Below are 21603 nucleotides of genomic sequence, written 5' to 3'. Positions count from 1 at the left end.
TTGGGCTGTTTTTAACCTTTTGGCTATTGTGAATAGTGTTGCTATAAACATGCATGTATATCTACTTGTTTAAGTACCTGTTTTCAGTTCTTTTAGGTATATATCTAGGAGTATAATTGCATCATCCTATGATAATTCTGTGTTTTACTTTTGAGGAACCACCAAATTGTTTTCCTTAGAGAACTGAACTATTTTACATCCCCACCAACAAGGTATGGGGTTCCAATTTCTCCACATCCTTACCAATCTTTGTTATTTTCAATTTAAAAAATTATAGCCAACTTAATGGGTGTGAAGTGGTACCTCATTGTGGTTTTGGTTTGCATTTCCCTAATGTCTGAAGATGTTTGGTATCTTCTCATCTGTTCATTAATCATGTGGAATTTTGAACAATGCATCATATTTTGAATGTGCCAGGGAAGCTGGTTATTGAAAAGAAGTTTTTGGTGACTTCCACTGTAGTACAAGTAATTATCCCCTAAGTTATGTTTCTTAATTTAAGATTTTACACACTAAACTTTATTAAATGATTCTTTAGAGAAAGTTGTCTTTTCTGGACATAGACTGGAGAAGATTTTCACCACCCCCAACCTAATGCTCTTTATAAGGTGTTTTTTCACAGACCACATCTGAACCTTCCAAGCAAGCTCTCTAAGGAACTCAGAAAAACGTTTCCATGGTGATAATATCTGTCCTTGTGAAACACTGCTGTGTGAGCTGTTTTATGTCCTAAAATCTTGCTTGAAGATTTGTTAAGATTTATTTACTAATTTGCTTTTTAAATGTGGCTACACAGTAGCTTTTTAATAATAATGACAACAACACTTATTAGACACGTATTAGGTGCCAGACTCTCTGGTAGGCATGTTCTGTAGATGATATACTTGAATCCTAGTAGAGTGTTAGCCTTGAAGGGTAGGATCTTGTTTTTCTTGTCCATTGTTGTATCCCCAGCATCTAACACAGTGCCTGCTACAGAGCAGATATCCAACAAATGTTATCGAATGAAAAAACAACCCATTTGAGGTAGTTTCTATGATTAAATGAGGAAGCTGAGGCTAAGAAATGTAAAACAGTTTTTCCAAGGTCAGACAGACGGGCAGCGGTGGATCCCAAATCAGAACTCAGGCATTCTGCTCCTGAGTGTATACCAAGTGGCCTTTTAAGCCATAGTATTCAGAACAGCACTTTCACCTTTGTTCCACATTCTACAGGGTGGCCATGTAATTTTTTCAAAAAGGGAAGAAGCAATTAAGTCCATTTCAGTTCAAGAAAATATTTATTAATGGCTATCTGGTTGCCCAGACATTTGCTGTGTGTGATGTTGAGAACTGGGAGTTAGGAAAATGAGATTCTATTATAGGGTCTGACACTAGCTGGGTGACCTTGAGCAAATAATATACTTTATAGACTTTGAACTCCTCATGTGCAAATGGAAGTGTTGGACTAGATGATCTAAGTGTGCTTCAGCAATAAAATTTGATAAGAAATGGCACTGATAAGGCCACAGTGAACTTGCTTTTTGGGGAATGGGGTTGTGGGGATGTTAAGATATATCTTAATCTTTAATCTAGAAAGAATGAAAAAGAGGAAGGGACAACAAAGTTGTAACTACATGATGGCCATGGTAGAGTGTATGTATCATCTAGAAGAGAAAATAAAGCAACTATCCAAGTAACAGTTCACTCTTAATTTCAAGAAATGAGATTTACTTCTGTTCTGGCCCTTATATTTGAGTATAATAACCTAAAGTTATTTAATATTTTATAGTTTCTCAATGCTTTCTGCTCCCTTGTCTCCTACAACTGTGCTGAGAAGTAGTTTGGAGACAACAGTTGGAAAAACCAAGGGGTTGGCCAAGGTTATATAGTTGTCTAGTGATTTTCGATCTTGGTGTTTTGATACCCCGGTCTGTCTTATCCCATTATTTGAAGATAATGGGAAATTATTATTTTTTAATGTGAATTTTTCTTTTAAATTTATTTGGTTAAAAAAAAATGCTCAGTGACAGTTTTTCCATAGGTTTCTGGGAGTGGAGGATATTGTCTAAGAAAGCAGATAAATAATAGGGTAGCAAAACTTCCAAAATAGTGTGTTCACTTTTTAAGGAAAAATATTTTGGATAAAACACTTTTTAGGGCTCACTTATTTTATACTTTAAATTGGATTGAATGATTATATGTATTTTTAAAATTGAAGTATCACTGATAATACAGTCTTATATTGGTTTCAAGTATGCAACACAGTGGTTCAGCACCTACCCACATTATTGAATCCTCACCCCCACTAGTGCAGTTACTATCTATCAGGATGGAAAGATGTTATAGAACCATTGAGTATCCTCCATGCTGCACTTCCATCCCAATGACCAACTTATATTATGACTGAGAATTTTTGTGCCCCTTTATCCCCCTCCCCTTTCTCACCCACCCACTCCAATCCCTCCCCCATGGTAACCTCCAGTCTCTTCTCAGTGTCTATGAGTCTCCTGCTGTTTTGTTCATTTTGTTTTGTTTTGTTTTTAGATTCCACAAATAAGTGAAATCATGGCATATGTCTTTTTCTTCCTCTCTTATTGATGATAATGAATTCTTCATTTCTTATTCTGAATAGTTTCAGAATAAGAATATTTCTTATTCTGAAAAGTTTAGTCAGTAAATGTACTAAACATTCATCAGGTGCCTGGTGTGTCCAATGCACTATGCTGGATGCCTAAGAAATTCAAAGAGGACACTTGCCCTCAATCATGTAAAGGTTATGAACTTATACAACTAACCACAGCATATGATAGAATATTATGAGTGCCCCAAGCTCTATCTAAAGTGTTACAGGAAATCAAGAAGATACCCCTTTCAGCTATAGTGGTTTAGACAAGCTTCATGGAAGAGGAGATACTGGAGCCAAGTGCTGAAGGATTTGTACATTAAGAGAAAGAGAGAGGTAGATTAACAGGTGGAGGGAATAGTATGAACATGGGCTCAGAAGGAAGAATATATTGAAGGTGGATTTGGGGAACCAGAAGTAGTTAATGGGAGTGAAGGAAAGTTATAAAAAGGTGAGTAGTAGAGAATAAGGAGAAGAAATGAATTAAAAGTTGCGAGCAGTTTGTGCTCCCTGACAAAAGCTATTAGAGATTCCTTCAACTGGTTCTTTGAATGCCTGTGGGAAATCTTCCTTTCCCATTCCTGCCCCACTCCATATACGACAAAACATCAAACAGTTCCTTCATTCAACAAATATTTATTGAGTACCTGCTCTGTTCTGGGTGCTTTGCTAGGAGCACAAGCTGTAAAGATAAACTAGACACAGTCCTTGCCCTCAAGGAACTCACAGTTTGGTGGGGAAGACCAATTCTTGGTTCAAAAAGGGGTACATACAAAGTGCCCCATTTTTTTCTGAAATGGGGCCACCTTGAAAAAGAATGATCTTGGCTGCACTGGGCGGATCACCTGCGCTCTGTTTTTAGCCCTTGGGAGCAACCTCAGGATGTGCGGCATACCAGAAGGACAGCTGCATACTATATTCTGAAATGATGAAAGTGGCGCCTCTGTTTTTGCAGACCCACAGCAGTGACTCTTGCTGGGAAGGAGAGCCAAGCTCATTCTCTCCTGCCTTGTGCTATTGGGCATATTGTTCCATAGAATTTTAGAGGGGATGTTTCAGATTTTCCTGCCTTTGTCCTAAAGAAAGGAGATATGGAGAAGGAAAAGATAGGGAATAATAAACCATCAAGTCCTTTCATTTAAAAAATGTACAGAATTCATCTATTGGTATTTCTTAGATACAGCAAGAGATATTTATTAGAGAGAGTATTTATTGAGTGCTTGCTTTACGGCAGGCACTATGCTAAGGGCTTTGACATACAATACCTAATTAACCCACACAGTAGTCCTAAAAATTAGCTGCTATTTTTATCACCTTTTATGGATAAGGAAACGGAAGCTTAAACAGATAAGTAGTTTTCCCATGTCACATGGCTCATAAGTGAATATAATAGAAAGTGTATTGGGATCGGTTTTATATTTCCTATTTTATAGAGAATACAGAAGCCTAGAGAGAAGTGATTGGTCCATAGGTTCAGAGCAGAATGATGTCAGAGTCTGATTTAGAACCTGTATCTCAATGTTATGAGTTTAAAGAAATTAAAAAATTATTTTATAATAAAAAAATTCAAACATGTATATCATTTCAGCTTCCGTAATTACCTATTTGTGACGAATCCTACTGCATCCATAATCCTACCCACGTGCTCCCTACCATATTAAATTGAGGCAAATACTAAACAGTATATTATTTCATCTACGTATATACTAGAATATTTTTCTAAAAGGTGAATTTTTAAAAGAACATAATCGTGATACCATTATCACAGCTAAAATTAGTAATAATTCACTAATACTATCAACTATCTAGTCCCTATTCAAATGTCCAATTGTATCATCAATGTCATAATTTTTTTACACACATTACCATAGAGATTGATATATCCTTGAACTCTCTTTTAGTCTATAGCTTTCCCTCTACCTTTTAAATTTTCTTGGAATTTAAATTGTTGAAAAGACTAGTTGTTTGTCAGATAGTTTCCTGCAATTTTGATTTTGTTCATTGAATCCCCGCAGTGTAGTTTAAGATGTTCCTCTGTCTTCTGTATTTCTTAAAACTGGCAGTTGGATCCAAAGTCTTGATCAGATTCAGGTTTGATATATATTTTTTTGCAAGACTACTTCATAGATGGTGTGTTATCAGGTGGCACATAATATCTAGTTATCTTTTTGCAATGTTAGCCATCACTGGTTCTTAATGCCTAGCTATGTTGATTTTTTTGAGGTTGCAAGGCCTTCCTTTTCTAGCCATAATAGAGTATAATACCTTCTCATCTTAAACAACTAAAAAAACTTAACAAGATGTATAAAACAGCAGTTTTCAGACATTGGACAACAGGCATCAGAGGACTGTGATCTCTAAAGAAAGGGAAATGACATGACATCTGGTATCCAGTAAAAAATTACTGCACGTGCAAAGAAACAGGATCATAATGAGACTTTCGTGACGGTTCTAAAGGAGAAGTAGGGCTAAAACAGTTAGAGAAGGGAATCTCAGGTGAAGGAAACAACATGGTCAAAGGCACAGAGGTAACTGTTGCTGTTTGCTAAGTCTTAATGTATCGGGCACAGAGGTAGGTGTTTTGTGCATGTTATACACTTGATTTCTCACAAAAAATCTTTAAAAATGAGTATTACTATAATCTCTGCTTTACAAATCAGGAAAGTGAGGGTTGGAGAAGTTCTATAACTTGCCCAAGGTTGTATAATGTGTCAGAGCTGGGATTAGGACCAAGGTCTATCTGATTCCAAAACCTAAACTCTTAATCCCTAAATTACCAAAGAAAACTTAAATTCAGAATATGATAGGGTGAGAGTAAAATAGTAGAAGGAAAAAAGGTAAAGAAGGTTTGTAAAGGCCACACTGTGAAGGGCTTTATGTGTTATATAGCCATCAAATCATTCTTTATCCATTTTTTGCCCTAGGTCCTTACCCCCCAGCCAGAGGCATCTTATTTTTCCCTCTTAACCTCCAAGCACTTAATATTTATATCTCACATGCACTTATAATTGTATGCTTTCCTACTTCCCTCTGTTCACCACTAGGCAATAAAGTCTTAAATCAAAGGGATTATCACAGTGCCCTACTCATTTAGTAAATGGGCCCTACTCAATGAATGAACAAAACTAAAGGGCGATCTATGGTGGTGGAAAGTTTAGGTACTGGCCTTTGCAATTCTATATCAAAGAAGTTACGGTTGCCTTGGATAAATTAGAAACTCTCAGGTTACTCCCAGGTCATTCCTGTATGCCGATAGTATAACTCCAGCGTTGCCCCTCACGTTTCTGTAAGCATGATGTCGTTATGGAACCATCCAGTTGGGCTTCCCACCAAAACTTTTAAGAAAAATTTGGGCTGAATCACAAATTATGAGCTTGAACCCAGGAACAGAGCAGCACTCCCAGTAGTGCTTGATTTCTGGATGTTGTGGTTCCCTTGCCTGGGGATCCATTTGGTGTTCAGTATTTAGCTATAAATAAGTCTTGAGCCCTGATGGGTGGGCTGGAATCGGAGAGCAGCTGGAGAGGCCTAGTGAATGTGCGAACTAGGAAGGAAGGTAGGAATCCAGGCTAATCTGGATGCCTTTTTCTGTAGACGTGCAACCTGATTGTGGCCAGCTGTGTCTGCCGAAGAACTTGAGCTTCCTCTTCCTGTGCCTCCTTCTCTCAAATTCCTGGGCCTGGACCTTACCTTAAAACTGTTCCATCCCCACCCCTACATAGTAGTGTGAATGAATCTAATGATTTTGAGTCGGGAGATAGGGGTTCAGGTTCTGACTGCCATTTGCGAACTGTGCCCTTAGGCAAATCACATAGTCTCAACTTCTTCCATGGTAAAATAGAGCTTTACCTTCTTCCTGCCAGCCACTCCATATAGTTGCTGGGAGAATGAGATGACATAATAGGGTTGTAAATGTTTTGTGAATTATCAAGTGCTATGTAATTGTAAGGGAGGAGGAGGAGGATGTGGTTTCTTGAGGGGTTTTAGACTGGGGGACCTAGTGCGCCACAAGGTGGCAGCAGGATCCTAGCTTTGCTCTTTTCTTTGGCATAGGGAAAAAAATAGAACATGGATTGGGGTGTTGTTTTGCTCTGTTCAGTAAAGGTGAGGAGGATTTATTCCTCTACCACTGCCTACATTTCTTACGTTACCAAATCCTTCATCGCCATATAAAATAATTTCTCAAAGGACTCACATTCTTAAATCAGAATTCCAGAGCACTTTCCCCACTGGTGAAGTTAAACCAGCCCTGGCAGGTTTTTGTTAATGGTTGCAAACCTGTTCTGGGCTTTGGGCTTTCATAAAACTATTTATTACCCTCCTGAGATTTCACTGCTATAGACCCCAAACTCAGTTTCATTTTTACCCTTGAATCAGAGCTTTAGTGGACCTGGAAAACCATCTAATCCAACCCCCCTTCTTACAGAAGAGGAAACTGAGGCACAGGGAAGGGAAATAATTTGTCTCAACAGTTCATTCAAGAGTTAAAACATCAATCCAGGTTTCTTCCTGTGGGTTCAGTGCCTTTGCAAATGTGAATATTTTTAGGGTGTTTTGGGAGGCTTGAAGCAGCTTTTGTTTTTCTCAGTGGTGAGAATTTTGAGGGCTTTCTGAGACAGGGAAATAGAAGGCCTCTCTGTGGTATACATTCAAAAAACCTTTTGAAGAAGCTGTTTCCAGAAGTATCTGATTAGGAATCCCTAAGTTTCCAAAAGATAGGTCTTAGAAACTCTCACATATATATGGTAGAAAGGCTCCCTCAGGAGAAGATAAAGAATCATTTAACGGTTGCATTTCAGTATATGGGCTTTTGGATTAGGCTTGCCTTCCCAATTACAAATTTTCTGAGGCACATGTTAAAGTGAGACCATCTCAGTGTACTGTAGCTTATGGCAAAAGAAGGCAAGAATGAAGGAAGCTAACCTCAAACATTTGCTATCTTGTACATGGCATTTTCTGTACACAGAGAAACTACACAGAGGTGGCAGAGGGATAGAAATAAAAAATGTGGATTTGAGAGTCTAATGTGTTTTGGTTCAAAGCTTGCCCCAGTTACTTAGCTTTATAGGCACTTTTCATAAGTCTCAGTTTTCTTATCTATAAAATGGGCATAATAATATCTACCTTATTAGCTTATAGCTTTGGACAAGTTATTTAACCTCTGTGAACCTTGGTTATATATCTGAAAAATGAGGATAATAGTAAAACAAAAAGTCCTACTTTATAGGTTTTTAAATGATTAATATGTTATTACCTAGAACTATGCATGACACACACATAAGAGGCACTTGGAAAGTATTAGCTCTTGTCATTATTATTATTACCACTATATGGGATTGTTGTGAGGATTAAATGAGATAGTGTATGTAACATTTAAAAGAGAATAAGCACTCAATAAAATGGTATTTATTTTGTTATTTATATGTCATCAGTAACCACAGTGGTGTAGGTTGTATTCACAGGAAATGAAGCTGCTTAGTTATGATCTAGTACAGGAAGTACTTTGTCATTTGTTTTATGTTTATTCTTATTCTATTATTTGAGAATAATTCTTGGCTTTTTGAATTACAGATTCATCTTCTTTTTGGTTTCTAAATGCAGTCATAATGATTAACATTTATTGAGCCCTGACTGTGTGCCAGACTCTGTGCTGTATGTATATCGTCTCAGGAGGATTCAGTGACTTGTTTATGTCCATATAGCTGGCAAGTGATGGAACTGAGATTTGAAGTCAGGCAGTCTGATTCCAAAGTCTGTGTTTCTGACTGTTTCTTACCCTTCTGCCTGCCTTAAAACATGTTTACCATTGTGTACAATGATACTTCAATAAAAAAGGATGTTTACCATAAGGGTATTCCATTTCTTAGCAGTAGGAGTAGAATTTCCTGGAGCCAAAAGGTAGTTCAGAATTTGTCATGGATTTATATCAGGCATAATAAAACTGTGTATAACCTTTGACCTGACTACTATTTTTAGGATCTACTTTTAGGAATCTGTCCTAAGGAAATAATCCAAAATACAGTCAAAGTTTTATCACAGTGTCATTTCGTCACAGTGTAGTTTATAATATGGAAAACATTACAGCAATCTAAACATCTAACCACAAAAATGATTAGTAAAATATTATATGTCTACTTGATGAATTATTATGTACCTCTTAGTAATTGTAAACAGTGATGCTGTTTGGAATTGTGTAAGAAAACAGATGCTCTATGGGAACTCATGAGAAGATAATATTTTCTTTTCCCTTCTTGGATACTAATCTTTAATTTCTTCACTCTGGCAAGATTAATAGGACAAAGGGTTTCTTAATTCTGTTTTATATTAGGATTTGAGCAATTTGGGTAATTTCTAAAAGTTGAGTCTTCTCTTGCTGGTGGAAAGTTTCTAGTAATCTTTGTTTTTCACTCAGCAAGTAGATCTGGCCTCATGCTGGACACTCAGGGAGAGTCAAGAGATACACAGTCCTGAATCTGTGAGCGAGGTGCTCGCAGTTTTGTTAGGACTGGCTATCTGGAAGCAGAGTATTATGGGTAGAATTAGAGAAGAATGAGCAGTAAGAATATATAACTTTCTGTACATATGCTGAAGGGGTCTAAGTACTGGAGGCACGACATGAGTCAGGGCTGCTGAGGAAAGGCTTTTTAGGGGAGGTGAGTCTTGCACTAGACCTTGAAGGAAATTATGGATCAAAACCGATTGCTTTCCAGACCAGAGGAAGTCCACCATAGGCAAAGGCCCGGAGGCTGCAGTGACCACACGTTGTGGTCACAAACTAAATGACTGATTTGAGTGGAAGGGCCAACTGGGGAAGATTAAGGGGTGAGCTTTGCTTTTTAAAAATGCAAGATCATTAAAACACACACAACAGCTGGTCATCTTGTCCTGTTTTTCTGGGCCAGACTCAAGGGTAGTGAATTTTACTTTCAGTTATCTTTTTCTTGGCCATTTTTAGGAATGTGTGTTTGAGATGGATGCTGTGCCAAGAAGGCAAGAGTCAGGACAAAAAAAATAACTTAGAATGGAAAGAAGACTTTTCATTGTTCTGGGAAGGAGCTGTAAGGGAATGCTATTCATAAATTAGTTAGCACTCCTGTGAGTACCAAAGTGGGGGTCACTTGGAGCAAACAGATACTCATGAGGAGAGTCAAGGCTTAAAGGCCAACTAGTGAACCTGTCCTCTCCAGAATTTTAGAAAATGAAAAATAATAGAATGATAGTCAAATAATGATAGAATGATAATCATTTTCATTTAGAAAAAGAATGACAATCAGAAGATAATTGAAGAGCCCTTCAAGATCCTTTGTAAAGGCTATAGGTGGAACTGTCTGAATCAAGATACCAGTAAGCCCTGTTCCGTTGTGGTAGAGGCTTGTGGTGCTCACGCATATGTGGTTCTCCTTTTCCTCTGGGCATTCTGGAGGGTTATTTTCCCATCCCTTGCACTTAGGGAGGGACATATGATTAGTTCTGGCCAATGAGCTAGGGGTGGAAGTGATGTGCATGTCACTTTTCAGCCAGAGCATTTAATTGCTGGTAGGAGACCCTTCAGCTCTCCCTATCCGTGCCTTAGTAACTGTATTCCAGATGGTATAACTACCAGATGGTGGATCCTTCACATTTTGGGTCCCTGAGTGATGAAGTATAGCAGGACTCTCCTGCAATTCCAGGCCTTGGCCTGAGAGAGTTGGCGGTGTTTGTTACCATAGCACAGACTAGCCTCTCTGACAAATACATTCATCCTGCCAATTTCTCTACTTATTCTTCACTTCCTTGGGACTTAGAAGAAGCCTGTATTCATCCTTAGAGAGTGGGGTGAATGAGTTGTAGAAGTATATGTGGGAGGGAGGGGAGAAGTGAACAGGTGCATTTAGCTGGCAAAAGTGACTCTAGGATTGCTTCCAGGTGTGTGACATGAGGGAAGGAGAAGGAGGAAGAAGGGATAAGCTAAGAGATCTGTACAGTTTGCTCATCATTTCCGTGGGTGTTATGGTCTATCTTGGGGGGATCATGCTGCTATCTGCACAGATTTCCCCATGTCCATCCTGTGGCCTATCTGCAGAGGTCTTCCCCTGAGAAGGCTTTTTAAGGTGACTGAGCAGGAAGAAAATTGATTTGAAAAACTTGACAGTTAAATCCATGGTCAGTTGTAGTGATTGAGGTTCCAGTGGCACTGACCCTGGTGGTTCATAGAATTGTTTTGAAGACTGACTATGGAAGGAAAATGTCAGTTCATCCAGTTCCATTTCATTTGAAGTCTTTGACCAAATTTGAGAATCCTCAGTCATTAAGCACTAAAGTCAGTTGGCAGAGAATAAATATTGTTATAATCTAATTTGCTCCAAAAATATTTCTCAACAGTAATGATTGCCATCATCCAAAAGACAGACAATAAGAAATGTTGGCCAGGATGTGGAGAAAGGGGAACCCTCCTACACTGCTGGTGGGAATGTAAAAGTTCAACCACTGTGAAATGCAGTATGGAGGTTCCTCAAAAAACTCAAAATAGAAATACCATTTGACCCAGGAACTCCACTCCTAGGAATTTACCCTAAGAATGCAGGAGCCCAGTTTCAAAAAGACATATGCACCCATATGTTTATCGCAGCACTATTTACAATAGCCAAGAAATGGAAGCAACCTAAGTGTCCATCAGTAGATGAATGGATAAAGATCTGGTACATATAAACAATGGAATATTATTCAGCCGTAAGAAGAAAACAAATCCTACCATTTGCAACAACATGGATGGAGCTAGAGGGTATTATGCTCAGTGAAATAGGCCAGGTGGAGAAAGACAAGTATCAAATGATTTCACTCATATGTGGAGTATAAGAACAAAGAAAAAACTGAAGGAACAAAACAGCAGCAGAAGCACAGAACCCAAGAATGGACTACCAGTTACCGAAGGAAAAGGGACTGGGGAGGATGGGTGGAAAGGGAGGGATAAGGGGAAAAAGGGGCATTATGATTAGCACACATAAGGTAGGGGGTGGGTACAGGGAAGGCAGGATAGCACAGAGAAGACAAGTAGTGACTGTATAGCATCTTGCTATGCTGATGGACAGTGACTGTAATAGGGTATGTGGTGGGGACTTGATAATGGGGGGAGTCTAGTAACCACAATGTTGCTCATGTAATTGTATATTAATGATACCAAAAAAAAAATATTCCCAATTCGGGGGAACTTTTTATTCTTAAAATTTTTTTTTTACATCTTCATGGAGTATGTTGATATAGACTAAACTGCACTTATTTAAAGTGTGCAATTTGATCAGTTCTGACAAGTTTCCCCCCCATGAAGCCATTGCCACAATCAAGATAATTAACCCCCACCAGTTTTCTCATGTCCCTATGTAATACCTCCCTCTTATCCTTCTGCTGTCTTCAACCAACCACTGATATGCTCTCTGTCACTATAGGTTAATTTGCATCCTCTAGAATTTTATATAAATGGCATGCGGTGTGTGTTCTCTCTTAGCTGGGGGTAGAGGAGAGTCTGTCTTTTTTCACTCAGGGTAATTATTTTGAGATTCATCCATGGTGTAGCCTGTAACAAAAATTCATTCCTTTTTATTCCTGAGTATTGTTCCATAACATAAATTGTTTATTCATTCATCTGTTGATGGACTTTGAATAGTTTCTGGTTTTGGGCTTTAACAGATAAAGCTTCCATGAATATTCATGTACAAGTCTTTGTATGGGCATATGCTTTTATTTCTTTTCTTTTCTTTTCTTTTTTTTACATTTTGATTACTTATTAATGTTGTTAATATAATTTTTAAATTTTGGGCATTTTGTTTTTATTTCTGTCAGGTGAACACCTAGGGGTAGAATGTCTGGATCAACTGGTAGGTGTGTGTTTAACTAAAGAAAATACCAAACTATTTTTTGAACTGGTTGCACCATTTTAGATCCCACCAGTAGCTTATAAGGACTTATTTCTTCAAAGAGATTTTCTACTCCTTTGTCTCTCTCTTCTCCTTCTGGTACCCCTATTATGCAAATGTTTCATTTGGAGTAGTCTCACAGCTCTCTTAGCATCCTCTCAATTCTAGAGATTCTTTTTTCTCTCTGTTCCTCAGCTTTATTATTTTCCTTTTCTCTAATTTCCATCTCATTGATTTGTCTCCTCTACTTGCAGCAGTCTATTATGTATTACCTTCACTGTATTTTTCATTTTGTTACTGTATTCTTCAGCTCTGAGTGGCTCTTTTTCAAATATTCTATTTCTTTGTTGAAATCCTCCCTGAGATCATCAATACTTTTCCACAGATCAGTGAGCATATTTATGACTATTATTTTGAAATCTTTATCAAGAAGATTGGTGATCTCTGTTTTTTTTTTTTTTTTTTGACAGCCAAATCATTTTATTATTATTATTTTTTAAATAATTATTTTTTATTGAAGGGTAGTTGACACACAGTATTACATTACATGAGTTTCAAGTGTACAACACAGTGGTAGAACATTTATATACATAATTCTAGGTTCCAGCTATCACCCTACCAAGCTGTTACAATATCTTGACTATATTCCTTATGCTATACATTACATCCCGGTTACTAATTTATTTTACCATTGGAAGTCTGTCCTTTTTTTTTTTTTTTTTTTTTTTTTTTGTGAGGGCATCTCTCATATTTATTGATCAAATGGTTGTTAACGACAATAAAATTCTGTATAGGGGAGTCAATGCTCAATGCACAATCATTATTCCACCCCAAGCCTAATTTTTGTCAGTCTCCAATCTTCTGAGGCATAACAAACAAGTTTTTACATGTAGAACAAATTCTTACATAATTAATAAGTTACATAGTGAACAGTACAAGGGCAGTCATCACAGAAACTTTCGGTTTTGCTCATGCATTATGAACTATAAACAGTCAGTTCAAATATGAATACTCATTTGGTTTTTATACTTGATTTATATGTGGATACCACATTTCTCTCTTTATTATTATTATTTTTAATAAAATGCTGAAGTGGTAGGTAGATACAAGATAAAGGTAGAAAACATAGTTTAGTGTTGTAAGAGAGCACATGTAGATGATCAGGTGTGTGCCTGTAGACTATGTGTTAATCCAAGCTAGACCAGGGCAATAAAACATCCATGTATGCAGAAGATTTCTCTCAGAACGGGGGGGTGAGGTTCTAAGCCTCATCTCTTTTGATCTCCAATTTCTCACCTGATGGCCCCCCTGCGACTGTGCCTGTCTTAGGTTGTTCCTCCCTTGAGGAATCTTACCCGTCTCTGGCTAACCAGTCATCTTCCGGGGCCATACAGGGAAATGTGAAGTTGGTAAGTGAGAGAGAAGCCTTATTGTTTGAAAAAGTTAGCTTTTTACTTCTTTGCATATTTATGCCCTGTGGCTTCTATGCCCAGCATTTGTCTTGAGGTATCTTTACCACTTGGAAGAATTATGATACTTGGTAAATTTGATATGAGGCACAAATTCTATTTAAGGGTTGTAATTAGGAAGGAAGAAGAAAAGCTATAGAAGTAGCAGGCGGAAGAAAACATGGGAAGATTGATTATTTCTTTGATATATCTTCTTGTAGAGTAACTTCAGCATGTATAGGTTTTAAGCTACTACTTAAATTGCGCACACACATTAACATAATAGGAGTATAGTTACATAACCAAAGCATATCTGTAATTACCAGCCATCTGCAGTGAAACCAAGAAAACCAGTTAGGTACCTTAGGCATTTGTGAAAACTTATCTATGATATGGTGGATATTGTCCAACTGAACTTGAACAGTCTGAGAGAAATCAGACAAATTAAAACAACCCATTCCTGGGGACTGTTCACATGCCATATGTTCTTTTAACAGTAAATAGTTTGTAGTTGTAAGACTTTGGAGCGCTACAATTTGCACTTCTCCAAATTCTTGGTTGAGTTCCAACAGTATAGATCCAGTCCAATTTTGTTGTTTTACTGTATGCACAGGCCAGCTTAGATATCTCCTTCCTCATTCCCATGGTAAGTCCAGGAACTGGTGGGATGAGTGCATCTACAGCTGTAGCAGTGCGTGGATCTTTGTTGGGGTTTTTTGATGATCATCTTCTGGCATGAGTCTTCCAGAGAGTGCTGATGTTGGAAGTTCTTTTTCATATCATATCTTAGTTCATTTTCGGGGTAGCCCAATTAGGCTTTGATCCTCTGTATAAACACAAACAGACCCTTTGCCTACACTTTTATATGCCCTTTATACCCTTGTGTAGAACTCGTTGGAGGTTACCACACAGGAACTGCCCTTTTTTTTTTTTTTTGCTATCACTAATCTACACTTACATGATGAATATTATGTTTACTAGGCTCTCCCCTATAACAGGTCTCCCCTATAAACCCCTTTACAGTCACTGTCCATCAGCATAGCAAAATGTTGTAGAATCACTACTTGCCTTCTCTGTGTTGTACAGCCCTCCCTTTTCTCCTACCCCCCCATGCATGTTAATCTTAATACCCCCCTACTTCTCCCCCCCTTATCCCTCCCTACCCACCCATCCTCCCCAGTCCCTTTCCCTTTGGTACCTGTTAGTCCATTCTTGAGTTCTGTGATTCTGCTGCTGTTTTGTTCCTTCAGTTTTTCCTTTGTTCTTATATTCCACAGATAAGTGAAATCATTTGGTATTTCTCTTTCTTCGCTTGGCTTGTTTCACTGAGCATAATACCCTCCAGCTCCATCCATGTTGCTGCAAATGATTGGATTTGCCCTTTTCTTATGGCTGAGTAGTATTCCATTGTGTATATGTACCACATCTTCTTTATCCATTCATTTCGCCATTGTATGCCCATGGCTCCTTTATCAAATATTAATTGACCATATATGTCTGGGTTAATGTCTGGATTCTCTAGTCTGTTCCATTGGTCTGTGGCTCTGCTCTTGTGCCAGTACCAAATTGTCTTGATTACTATGGCTTTATAGTAGAGCTTGAAGTTGGGGAGTGAGATCCCCCCTACTTTATTCTTCTTTCTCAGGATTGCTTTGGCTATTCGGGGTCTTTGGTGTTTCCATATGAATTTTTGAATTATTTGTTCCAGTTCATTGAAGAATGTTGCTGGTAGTTTCATAGGGATTGCATCAAATCTGTATATTGCTTTGGGCAGGATGGCCATTTTGACGATATTAATTCTTCCTAGCCACGAGCATGGGATGAGTTTCCATCTGTTAGTGTCCCCTTTAATTTCTCTTAAGAGTGACTTGTAGTTTTCAGAGTATAAGTCTTTCACTTCTTTGGTTAGGTTTATTCCTAGGTATTTTATTTTTTTGGATGCAATTGTGAATGGAGTTGTTTTCCTGATTTCTCTTTCTGTTGGTTCATTGTTAGTATATAGGAAAGCCACAGATTTCTGTGTGTTGATTTTGTATCCTGCAACTTTGCTGTATTCCGATATCAGTTCTAGTAGTTTTGGGGTGGAGTCTTTAGGGTTTTTTATGTACAGTATCATGTCATCTGCAAATAGTGACAGTTTAACTTCTTCTTTACCAATCTGGATTCCTTGTATTTCTTTATTTTGTCTGATTGCCGTGGCTAGGACCTCCAGTACTATGTTAAATAACAGTGGAGAGAGTGGGCATCCCTGTCTAGTTCCCGATCTCAGAGGAAATGCTTTCAGCTTCTCGCTGTTCAATATAATGTTGGCTGTGGGTTTATCATAGATGGCCTTTATTATGTTGAGGTACTTGCCCTCTATTCCCATTTTGCTGAGAGTTTTTAACATGAATGGATGTTGAACTTTGTCAAATGCTTTTTCAGCATCTATGGAGATGATCATGTGGTTTTTGTCTTTCTTTTTGTTGATGTGGTGGATGATGTTGATGGAGTTTCGAATGTTGTACCATCCTTGCATCCCTGGGATGAATCCCACTTGGTCATGGTGTATGATCCTTTTGATGTATTTTTGAATTCGGTTTGCTAATATTTTGTTGAGTATTTTTGCATCTACGTTCATCAGGGATATTGGTCTGTAGTTTTCTTTTTTGGTGGGGTCTTTGCCTGGTTTTGGTATTAGGGTGATGTTAGCTTCATAGAATGAGTTTGGGAGTATCCCCTCCTCCTCTATTTTTTGGAAAACTTTAAAGAGAATGGGTATTATGTCTTCCCTGTATGTCTGATAAAATTCCGAGGTAAATCCATCTGGCCCGGGGGTTTTGTTCTTTGGTAGTTTTTTGATTACCTCTTCAATTTCGTTGCTGGTAATTGGTCTGTTTAGATTTTCTGTTTCTTCCTGGGTCAATCTTGGAAGGTTATATTTTTCTAGGAAGTTGTCCATTTCTCCTAGGTTTCCCAGCTTGTTAGCATATAGGTTTTCATAGTATTCTCCAATAATTCTTTGCATTTCCGTGGGGTCCGTCGTGATTTTTCCTTTCTCGTTTCTGATACTGTTGATTTGTGTTGACTCTCTTTTCTTCTTAATAAGTCTGGCTAGAGGCTTATCTATTTTGTTTATTTTCTCGAAGAACCAGCTCTTGGTTTCATTGATTTTTGCTATTGTTTTATTCTTCTCAATTTTATTTATTTCTTCTCTGATCTTTATTATGTCCCTCCTTCTGCTGACCTTAGGCCTCATCTGTTCTTCTTTTTCCAATTTCGATAATTGTGACATTAGACCATTCATTTGGGATTGCTCTTCCTTTTTTAAATATGCTTGGATTGCTATATACTTTCCTCTTAAGACTGCTTTTGCTGTGTCCCACAGAAGTTGGGGCTTAGTGTTGTTGTTGTCATTTGTTTCCATATATTGCTGGATCTCCATTTTGATTTGGTCATTGATCCATTGATTATTTAGGAGCGTGTTGTTAAGCCTCCATGTGTTTGTGAGCCTCTTTGCTTTCTTTGTACAGTTTATTTCTAGTTTTATGCCTTTGTGGTCTGAAAAGTTGGTTGGTAGGATTTCAATCTTTTGGAATTTTCTGAGGCTCTTTTTGTGGCCTAGTATGTGGTCTATTCTGGAGAATGTTCCATGTGCACTTGAGAAGAATGTATATCCCGCTGCTTTTGGATGTAGAGTTCTATAGATGTCTATTAGGTCCATCTGCTCTACTGTGTTGTTCAGTGCTTCCATGTCCTTACTTATTTTCTGCCCAGTGGATCTATCCTTTGGGGTGAGTGGTGTGTTGAAGTCTCCTAGAATGAATGCATTGCAGTCTATATCCCCCTTTAGTTCTGTTAGTATTTGTTTCACATATGCTGGTGCTCCTGTGTTGGGTGCATATATATTTAGAATGGTTATATCCTCTTGTTTGACTGAGCCCTTTATCATTATGTAGTGTCCTTCTTTATCTCTTGTTACTTTCTTTGTTTTGAAGTCTATTTTGTCTGATATTAGTACTGCAACCCCTGCTTTCTTCTCACTGTTGTTTGCTTGAAATATGTTTTTCCATCCCTTGACTTTTAGTCTGTACATGTCTTTGGGTTTGAGGTGAGTTTCTTGTAAGCAGTATATAGATGGGTTTTGCTTTTTTATCCATTCTGTTACTCTGTGTCTTTTGATTGGTGCATTCAACCCATTAACATTTAGGGTGACTATTGAAAGATATGTACTTATTGCCATTGCAGGCTTTAAATTCGTGGTTACCAAAGGTTCAAGGTTAGCCTCTTTAGTATCTTACTGCCTAACTTAGCTCGCTTATTGAGCTGTTATATACACTGTCCGGAGATTCTTTTCTTCTCTCCCTTCTTGTTCCTCCTCCTCGATTCTTCATATGTTGGGTGTTTTGTGCTGTGCTCCTTCTAGGAGTGCTCCCATCTAGAGCAGTCCCTGTAAGATGTTCTGTAGAGGTGGTTTGTGGAAAGCAAATTCCCTCAGCTTTTGTTTGTCTGGGAATTGTTTAATCCCACCGTCATATTTGAATGATAGTCGTGCTGGATACAGTATCCTTGGTTCAAGGCCCTTCTGTTTCATTGTATTAAATATATCATGCCATTCTCTTCTGGCCTGTAGGGTTTCTGTTGAGAAATCTGACGTTAGCCTGATGGGTTTCCCTTTATAGGTGACCTTTTTCTCTCTAGCTGCCTTTAACACTCTTTCCTTGTCCTTGATCTTTGCCATTTTAATTATTATGTGTCTTGGTGTTGCTCTTCTTGGATCCTTTCTGTTGGGGGTTCTGTGTATTTCCGTGGTCTGTTTGATTACTTCCTCCCCCAGTGTGGGGAAGTTTTCAGCAATTATTTCTTCTAAGATACTTTCCATCTCTTTGCCTCTCTCTTCTTTTTCTGGGACCCCTATAATACGGATATTGTTCCTTTTAGATTGGTCACACAGTTCTCTTAATATTGTTTCATTCCTGGAGATCCTTTTGTCTCTCTCTATGTCAGCTTCTATGCGTTCCTGTTCTCTGATTTCAATTCCATCAATGGCCTCTTGCATTCTATCCATTCTGCTTATAAACCCTTCCAGAGTTTGTTTCATTTCTGCGATCTCCTTTCTGGCATCTGTGATCTCCCTCCGGACTTCATCCGATTTCTCTTGCGTATTTCTCTGCATCTCTGTCAGCATGTTTATGATTCTTATTTTGAATTCTTTTTCAGGGAGACTGGTTAGGTCTGTCTCCTTCTCTGGTGTTGTCTCTGTGATCTTTGTCTGCCTGTAGCTTTGCCTTTTCATGGTGATAGGAATAGTCTGCAGAACTGGGACGAGTGACGGCTGGAAGGACTTCCTTTCTTGTTGGTTTGTGGCCCTCCTCTCCTGGGAGAACAGCGGCCTCTAGTGGCTTGTGCTGCGCAGCTGCGCGCAGACAGGGTTTCTGCTTCCTGCCCGGCTGCTATGGAGTTAATCTCCGCTGTTGCTGTGGGCGTGGCCTGGCTCGGGCAGCTACTCCAAAATGGTGGAGTCGCGTTGGAGCAGGAGCTGCTGGGAGGCTATTTATCTCCGTAAGGGGCCTCCCTGCTCCCTGCAGCCCAGGGGTTAGGGTGCCCAGAGATCCCGGATTCCCTACCTCTGGATTAAGTGACCCGCCCTGCCCCTTTAAGACTTCCAAAAAGCACCCGCCAAAACAAAACAACGACCACAAAAAAAAACAAGAAAAAAAATTTTTTTAATTAAAAAAAAAAAAATTTTTTTAATTAAAAAAAAAAGGTGGTCGTTCATTTTTCTTTATTCTCCGGTGCCAGCCTCAGGCCTCTGCTCACGGGTCTTTCTGCCCTGTTTCCCTAGTATTGGGGTCCCTGTCCCTTTAAGACTTCCAAAAAGCGCTCGCCAAAACAAGCAGCAAAAAAGCAAAAAAAAAAAAAAATGGTCGCGCGCTTTTCTTATGTCCTCTGTCGCCCAGCCTCCAGTGCCTGCTCAGTGTTCTTGCTGCCCTGTTTTCCCAGTATCGAGGGCCCTGCACTCTGGCCCGGATGGCTGGGGCTGGGTGTTCGGCAGCCCTGGGCTCCGTCTCCCTCCCGCTCTGCCTGCTCTTCTCCCGCCGGGAGCTGGGGGGAGGGGCGCTCGGCTCCCGCGGGGCCGGGGCTTGTATCTTACCCCCTTCGCGAGGCGCTGGGTTCTCTCAGGTGTGGATGTGGTCTGGATATTGTCCTGTGTCCTCTGGTCTTTATTCTAGGAAGGGTTGTCTTTGTTATATTTTCATAGATATATGTTGTTTTGGGAGGAGATTTCCGCTGCTCTACTCACGCCGCCATCTTCCGCCCCTCCTGATCTCTGTTTTATTTAGCCCTCTTTCTAGTGTCTTATCCTGTTCTTTTGTTTGGAATGGGACATATTCCTCTGCTTCCTCATTTTATCAGAGTTTCTGTGTTTCTTTCTTTTATTAGATGGATCTGCTATGCATCCTCCTTGTCTAGAGAATAATGGCTTTATGAAGAAGGCATCATCTGGTGCCCGGAAACTCAAGATTCTTTGCTCACCTGTGCGTGGTTCTCCTTTGCAGTGGAGCTGCAGCTGTTGGGGGGTTCTTGGTGGGGCCACCTTTCTGCCTGCCTACCAGCGATGGTTGGTCTCTGTCAGCAGAGACCCCCTGTGGTCTGTGCAGTGGTGATTCTGTGGGATCATTGTGGGAGGGGCTGCCCTCTGCCTGCCCTGCGGTGATGGCAGTGCTGCTGGGCCAATGGACTGGGTGGGGTGGGTGTGCAGGGCAGTGGGGCTTGGGGCTGGACCACCAGTGAGGAGGAAGGAGCATTTGGGTGCGGGGGAGCATTTGGGTGCTCCCGCACATGCCTGACCAGCCATGTCCACCTATGCTGTCACCTGCAGATAGAGCTCTGTCAGACCCCCACCACTCCGGCACCCCTCCTGCTGCTGGCAGCTCCTTCAAACTGTTGCCTCTGTGTTGGATCACAGTGGGATGGGCCGAGCGTGCTTGTCCTCCACAAGGGGCTGGAGTCTCAGCCTCCCAGAGCGCTCCAACTGTCCCTGGTGTCCGTCTCCGCTAATCACCAGGACCTAGTGCAATGTGGACTTAAGTTTCCAGAGCAGATCTCCAGGGCCAGGTGTGCAGCCTTCCTGAGCACCCGTCCCTTCTCTGCTCCTTTTCTCTTTCTCCCCCCTGTGGGCTGGGCTGGGGTAAGGGCTTGGATCCCGCTCTGTTGGGGCTCTGCCACTTTACCCTTCTCTGTGTGGTTCTTTCTTCTTCACCAGGTGTAGGTGTTCTGTTCAGCAGTCTCCTGGTGATTTTCAAGGTTAGTTGTGTTTGCTGTAATTCCTCTTTGGTGTGTGTGTGGGGAGGTTTCTGCCTTGCCTTCCTACTGTGCTGTCTTTCCCCCCCCTCCTTGGCTAGTGGTTTCTTTTCTTAGATGTTTAAAAAGAATGAGGCTTAAAAACAAACAAACAAACAAACAAATAAATAAATAGAATGAGTTTTTTAATTTACACTATTTTTGGTTTTTAATTCATTAATTCTCATTTAATCTTTGTTTCTTATTTCTGTTTTCTACTTGTTTATTGTTCTTTTCTAATTTTGAGTCACATGCTAAAATTAATTTCTTTTTTGTCTTTGATTTTTATTGATAAGGCTATTAATTTTTCCTTAAGGTAGTCTTTTGATTTATAGGTG

The 21603-nt window shown here is 39.5% G+C and overlaps 1 long non-coding RNA gene across 2 annotated transcripts in view; it reads left to right on the top strand.

The window, feature by feature from the left end:
* Positions 1-21603, top strand: part of LOC118918629 (uncharacterized) — a 74220-nt gene that overhangs the window by 34265 nt on the left and 18352 nt on the right. The gene's annotated exons all lie outside the window — the stretch shown is intronic.

This window comes from Manis pentadactyla, chromosome 13 (genome assembly GCF_030020395.1).
Source record: "Manis pentadactyla isolate mManPen7 chromosome 13, mManPen7.hap1, whole genome shotgun sequence".
Taxonomy (NCBI): Eukaryota; Metazoa; Chordata; class Mammalia; order Pholidota; family Manidae; genus Manis; species Manis pentadactyla.
Note: the sequence above shows the minus strand (reverse complement) of the source record. Positions and strands in the feature narration are given on the sequence as shown.